We start from the raw sequence: 7,073 nt of genomic DNA, 5'->3' as shown, positions 1-7,073 counted from the left end.
AGGAACAAGACGGTTAGGAAGCAAGCGGCTTTGAGGAGCCTAAATTCTACTCCCTGCTCAGAAAGTGTTCTTTGGGGCAAAAAGACCCCTAAGGTTTGCTAGGCTGCAAGGGCTGAAGTAGACAGGAGCCCTGGGTTCTCTCTGGAGTGGGTTGCAACAGATGAGTGGGGCCAAGCTGGTTAGGACAGAGGTGAGTACCCAGCCATAGAAGAGTAGGATAGTTGAGTGGTTTAGAGAACAAGGAATGTGGTATCTGGTGCACCTGAGAATGGCAGCCCTGAGGAAGCTCCTGCTTCTGGGGGAGGAGAGAGGAGCATAACAGCTTAAAACATGAACTCCCCACATTAGGAGAGTGGTTTCCAGTGGTTGCAAGCTGGAGTCAGCATGTGCTGGATTCCTAGGTTTGGCCATCAGCTCTGGCTGAGGAGGGGAAGTAGAGAAGATGTGGGTGACTGGAGAGGGGGCCTGTGCAAGGTCAGAAGGGAAGTTCCATGCGACTAAAAGGCATCCCAGGTCTTGTAGCTAGAGAAGGACATGTTTGGCAGTTGTCACTATTTAACAGGAATGGTTCCTCTTTTCTGGAACTAGTCTCTGGCAAAGCACTGTCCCTGCCTTTGGGATGGGCCTTGTTGAAACTGTCTTAATTATGAGTTGCTTTTGCTCAGCAGCATCCCCAAGACCTCTAAACATCTCTCACACACCTCATCTTTAACACTCACACATGCTGATGTCGCTCACATTCAGCATTTGAGAACATGTTGTTGGACTCAGGATTTCTCACAATATTTGCACCTTCTTGGCTTTTAAAGATTGCTGGGCAGTCCCATTTTATGCCTAGATTTTATCTACTGCTGGGTTGTCTTTTCTTGATGTTATCATTTTACTGAGTTGTTGCATAGTCCGTTTTATTATGTATGCTGCCTGTTGAGTCAGCCACCAGAGAGACACGGCTGTTTCCTTGGTCTTACTCCTGAAACAAGGTATCTAAGCAGTTAAAGTTTTTCCCCATCATGGCAGGAAAAGCTTCCCCTCCTAACTTTCTGAGTGACACCTCTGCGGGGAAAGGAACTGGCTATGTGTCTACAATTTGCAAGCTGTTGAGAAACCTGAAGTTTTTCTCATGGGACAGACGTCCAGCAGCACCCTCTTGGCCTAAGGCTCTGCATCTTCTAGCGGACAGCAAGACCTTGTTCCCACAGAGGTAGTAGACCTAGGTCTCAGAGATAACACATGGCTGATATGCCTTCATTTTTTCCAACCTGCATTATTTGTAAAAAGCACTGTTGTTGTTCAACTAGTGAACCAGGGGGAAATGGGGCACCTCATGCTTAGGGAACAAATTTGCCCCTCCATTCTTTCCGTCCAGCTTTTACAACCCTCCTCAGACTTACCACATCCCATTCCTTGAGTGTTTTTTGCCTGGTTGGGAAGTGTCCTTGAACTGTGATACTGGTTCTTGCTTAACTTGGATGGGGGAATCTATGTGTGCACAGAATCCTCTGAATTTTCTGCAGCTAGAAAGTGCAGAAGTAAGAGTTCCATCTTTTGCTCTGCTCATCTTTGCTGCTTGTGACTTTGAACATGACTCCAGTTAGCATGTGCCCCCAGAACATTGCTCATGATGGAATGAGACCCTTGGGTTACAAATGTTCCCCACCCTGCTGCTAGAATTTTTCCTCCCTGACATCATTTCCTTTAGGCATAGGCAGACACAGTTTTGCCACTAGTGAAAACTAGGCAAAAGCCACACGCTTCCTTCTTACTGCTTTCCATAAACTACAAATCCCCCTTTTCATGGATGTAAGATCCCCCCACAACTTTTTTTAAATAAATAAATGTAGAATTCAAAATGAAATTGTATCTGGTTTGGTTATACATTAAGAACTTGAAGCCCCAAAAAATTGATGTGGAATTCACTGATGCAGCTCAAGGACAGCATTTGGCAAATTTGGAAAGAATCAGCCAGCTGGTGGGTGCTAAACGGGGCTGTTTGTATTCTGCAAATAATTCAGCATCCTAAGCTTTCAGTGTTTTCAAGAAAGTTTCTAGCTCTCGTGGTTAAGAAAATAAGTTTGAAACTGTTGCTTTGGTGCAATAGATACCTCCCCTCTCTCAAACAAACGGCCAGATCAATTAAGCAGCGTTCTTCATGCCCAGTAGGTTTGGAACTTGTTGGCAATAGCAGAACTATGGATGAACTGAGGGATGCAGGTGGCACTGTGGTCTAAACCACTGAGCCTCTTGGGCTTGCCGATCAGAAGGTCGATGGTTTGAATCCCCGCAACGGGGTGAGCTCCCGTTGCTCGGTCCCATCTCCTGCCAACCTAGCAGTTCGAAAGCACACCAACGCAAGTAGATAAATAGGTACCACTGCAGCGGGAAGGTAAACGGCGTTTCTGTGTACTCTGGTTTCCATTATGGCGTTCTGTTGCACCAGATGCGGTTTAGTCATGCTGGTCACATAACCCAGAAAGCTGTCTGTGGACAAATGCCAGCTCCCAGAGCCTGAAAGCGAGGTGAGCGTCACAACCCCATAGTTGCCTTTGACTGCACCTAACCGTCCAGGGGTACTTTACCTTTACCTTTATGGATGAACTTGAGCATGTCCCAGTGTCTTTCAAGTAAATGTGCTGCCTCAATAATGTTTGTGATAGAGGCAACCAGCCCCCTTATGGGGGTTTAAGGCTCTGACTTTTAGCACTGGCTCCAAGAGCAAAGGATTCGCTTCTAGTATCAATAAAATCTTAATAGAAATAGTGACAGGCCTCCTTATTGGACTGAAAGCAGTCTAGGAGATACATATGGGTGAGCAGAGTGATGAAGTGAAATGTACAAATCTATGGTTTTCCCAACCAGAGAAGTCACTGTCAATTTGCGTAAGGGAAAACACTTTAAAATTAGCCATAAATGGTAGAGAACTCCAGGACAACTATTGCCTATGGAAACTAACACTCACTCCAGGCCTTGGAGGGTTAAGCTATCTGGGAGACCCTCACAGGTACCACCTTTTTTTGTTTGAGTTCATAACTTAATTCTAAGAAGAATCGCACCTGGGGCAACAGACAAGCTCTGCACAGGTCCGAACATTTCTTCTTGTACTTCTTTGGCAATCACTTGTAGCCGAGTAAGATTGTCTTCCATAAACCCAGTTTTAACAGTGGACCCATAAGTGACTGTAGGGGCCAGTTCTGGATCCATACATCCTTCCACAGTGGGGACATAGGTTTCCAGGCAGGAAATGATCATGGTGAGGGTTTGCCAAGTGTGCCTTCCTCTTAGCACATTTCTCCCTTTCGTCCTGACTTCAAGCATCTTCAAAGCCCATGACACCTTTAGTAAAGGCTGTTCTCCAGTTGGAGCACTCACAGGCCAGTGTTTCCCAGTTGTCATTGTTTACACTACATTTTTTTAGATTTGCCTTGAGAGAGTCTTTAAATCTCTTCTGTTGACCACCAGCACTACACTTTCCATTTTTGGGTTGGCATGGATGTGGTGCTAGAGACACTTATTACCACTTACTATGTTGTGATGAGGGCAGGAATGAGACAATGATATCGTGTAACCCACACTCAGCCCATGGAACACACATTTGCTGGACAGCATATCTTCAACATGTCTTTTTCTCTCTTTAATTACAGCAAGTGCCACAGCCCCGATGGTCTTCCCATTGCCTCCCTGTAGCCAAGACTCCTCTACCGCCTCCCTGGTCTCCATAGGTTGTCTGGTCTCTGGCTACTTTCCTGAACCGGTCGCAGTACAGTGGAATTCGGGAGCCATCTCCAGCGGCATCCAGACCTTCCCTGCACTATTGGATTCATCCAGTGGCCACTACACTCTCACCAGCCAGCTCACCATCCCAACCAGCACCTGGGAATCAGAGAAGTTCGAATGCAATGTCACACATGCAGCTACCGGCTTCACAGCCAACAAAGACATTGAGCGTGAGTCTGGCTGGGCCTTTGTTATCTGCTTGCTTCTTAACTCTCAAATGGGCAGTCAATGCAGTTGAAGAAAATAAAGTAAATTACTTGGGTGGAGAGAGAGGGGCAATAGATGCAATATTTTTGGGTAGTATTATTGTCTCATTTCAAGGCACATTAAGCATGGCAGGCACCAACAGAAAGAAAAATGTCTTTGCCCAACAAAATAAAAAAATTCCTTCCAGTAGCACCTTAAAGACCAACTAAGTTAGTTCTTGGTATGAGCTTTCGTGTGCATGCACACTTCTTCAGATGGTATCTGAAAGGTGCTACTGGAAGGAATTTTTTTATTTTGGCTATGGCAGACCAACACGGCTACCTATCTGTAACTGGAACCATGGAAGGCACCACATTGAGCCGCAGGTATTTGAAGAAGTGTGCATGCACACGAAAGCTCATACCAAGAACTAACTTAGTTGGTCTTTAAGGTGCTACTGGAAGGAATTTTTTTATTTTGACTATGGCAGACCAACACGGCTACCTATCTGTAACTTTGCCCAACAAGGCTTACAAATGAAATATAGGGGTTGGAGTGGAAAGAACGAGTTTGGAATCCTCCATTCAGTACCAACAATGGTATAAGAAAAAGTCAGGTTGTACCATTTCAGATTTCAGTTGTCAGCGGCAAGTTGGAGCAGCAACTTTTTGGAATACATTTCAAGGTTAGATTAATTTAGAGGGATTTGTGGCCATTTATAGATCATTCTTCTTTGGAGCAATTTTACCAAAACACAAAACATACACACACATGTGAATGGCATTCATGACCCCTCATTTTAATTAATTATATGAGTTGTCAACCTGCAGAACCAGTGAAATGACTTAAGTTCTGGCGTGGTTGGCTGTTCCTACGGCCCACTCACTTGTAATGTTGGAAGGAATGGTTAGGATTGATCACCCTGTGCCAAGGCAAAGCATGATAGCTACAGGGGGGAGGCAAGCTTTGAAAAGGGATACGGAGTGGGGGGAAAGTGCCTTGATGAGAAGGTGAGGCTGTTCATAACTTTGGGATCAGCATGTCAAAAGGTGGGGAGGATGATAACAGGAGAACCAAAAGAGGCAAATTGCAGATGAACTAGTAGCCATTTAGACCTCAAAGCTTACATGGAGAGGGAAATAGGTGGCAAAATGAAGCTCACTAAGACATGGGGAAGGGGGATAGATCACAGACAAATGATATTAATTCCCCTCACATGTGGATGGGAGAGAATATCAGTTCAGTTAAGATTTAAATATGAATCAACCTAATTCACGAAGAAACTTAAATGAAAACACAGCCATCTTTCAAATTCACACTTATCCGAATTTTGCAAAGCAGTTCTCCAGCCAAGTAGTGTGTACAAAAATGCATCTACTAGGGAAAGATGTGCACAAAAATGGATATATTAGTATAAATAACATATAAAAAAGCATTATATCAGGAGCACTGCTTAGCAAAAATGTTTATATTAGGCAAGATTGTATGTAAAGACAGCATGTTAGGAAAAAATTAGATTAAAATGCAGATGAATTTTCATAAGTACTTATTTTAGAAATATTTGCATACAGATATGGAGAATGGGGGGGGGAGCGAAATTTAGAGAAATTAAAATTGACAAGTTAACCCATCCCTGCCTTCCCATAACTTATACCCCTCCAGACTCTCTTGCGAAACCAGCAGTGGTCCCAGAAGTCCGTCTGCTCCATTCCTCCTGTGATCCCAGGCATGCCACCATTGAGCTGCTCTGCATTATCTCCAGCTTCTACCCCAGCAGGGTGACGATAGAATGGCTAGTGGGTGGGCAACCTGGGTTGCTATCCTCGGTCACAGCACCACCCAGGAAGGATGCCCACGGATACACCTTCAGTACCACAAGCACAGTCAATGTTAGCAAAGAAGACTGGCAGGCTGGGAATACCTACTACTGCCAGGTGTTCCACGAAGCAAGCCAAACCAAAGTGAAAAGCAAAGCCAAGAAATGTGAAGGTAGGAAAGGTTGACTGAGCTGGCACTTGTGTTTTCCTCTGTTTTGGTGGGCATGGACTAAAGTGCAGGGGTGAGGAGGACAACTGCTTCGAGGTTACTGAGGGTCCTCTCAAGTGCTAAGCCTTTCAAGATAGTGTCCTTCCTAATTCATACACACACACACACACACACTGGTACCTCAGTTTGAGAACTTAATCTGTTCCAGAGGTCTGTTCTTAAACCGAAACCGTTCTTAAACCGAGGAACACTTCGCCTAATCATGCCTCCCACCACCGGTGCCCTTCCACCGTTCGGCTTCCGTTCTTAGACCAAGGTAAAGTTCTCAAAACGGGACACTACTTCAGGTTTTGCGGAGTTCATAAACCAAATCATTCGTAATCACTGCTCCCCACATCAAATGGGGAGCGTTTTTTTGAGTGGTCGCACGCAGCAGCCCCCCGATCCTACACAGCTCCCTAAAATACAACCTGGCTTTGCCCCCTCCCACGCTGGATACCTGGAGGTTCCCACCTAACCTCAGACAGTTAACCAATCCCAGCGGGGGGGGGCATTGCCTGGGGAGTTGACCAGGTAGGGTGGGACCGCCCTGCCCGCACAATAGAGGGTGGAACTTACATGGGAGTCCTCTTAAACCGAGGTACCACTGTGTGTCTGTGTGTGTGTGTGTGTGTGTGTGTGTGTGCATGTACGTATACGTATACATATATACACACCGTATACACATACACAGTGTACATACATACATATGCTCTGCTTTCTATTATGGCCCATTGAATTAAACCTTTTCCCATTGACTGCAATGTACACATGACCTTGATGGCAGAGTAGTTATTTTCCATTTCTACTGGAAGCAGGACTCGGGGAAGACATAGTGCAGTGGACATCAGAGTGCCCCAGATGTCCATGAAAAGTCTTGGCAAATATGCTATCCTCTCCAGGGGATGGGGTTGGGGTCAGAGGACATTTTCCTTCCTCTACAACATGTAGTTTGACTCAGTGGTGTACACCTTCTCCTGGATAGAACAATGTAGTCTTGATAGCAGAAGCTGATGTTGTAGAAGAGGGTGATAGGGAACTGTTTGTTCCTGCTCATTATTCACAATGGAATATGGAGGGTGACAGGGAAC

This window comes from Podarcis liolepis, assembly GCF_965112155.1.
Source record: "Podarcis liolepis genome assembly, chromosome: 13".
NCBI classification, from domain to species: domain Eukaryota; kingdom Metazoa; phylum Chordata; class Lepidosauria; order Squamata; family Lacertidae; genus Podarcis; species Podarcis liolepis.
Note: the sequence above shows the minus strand (reverse complement) of the source record.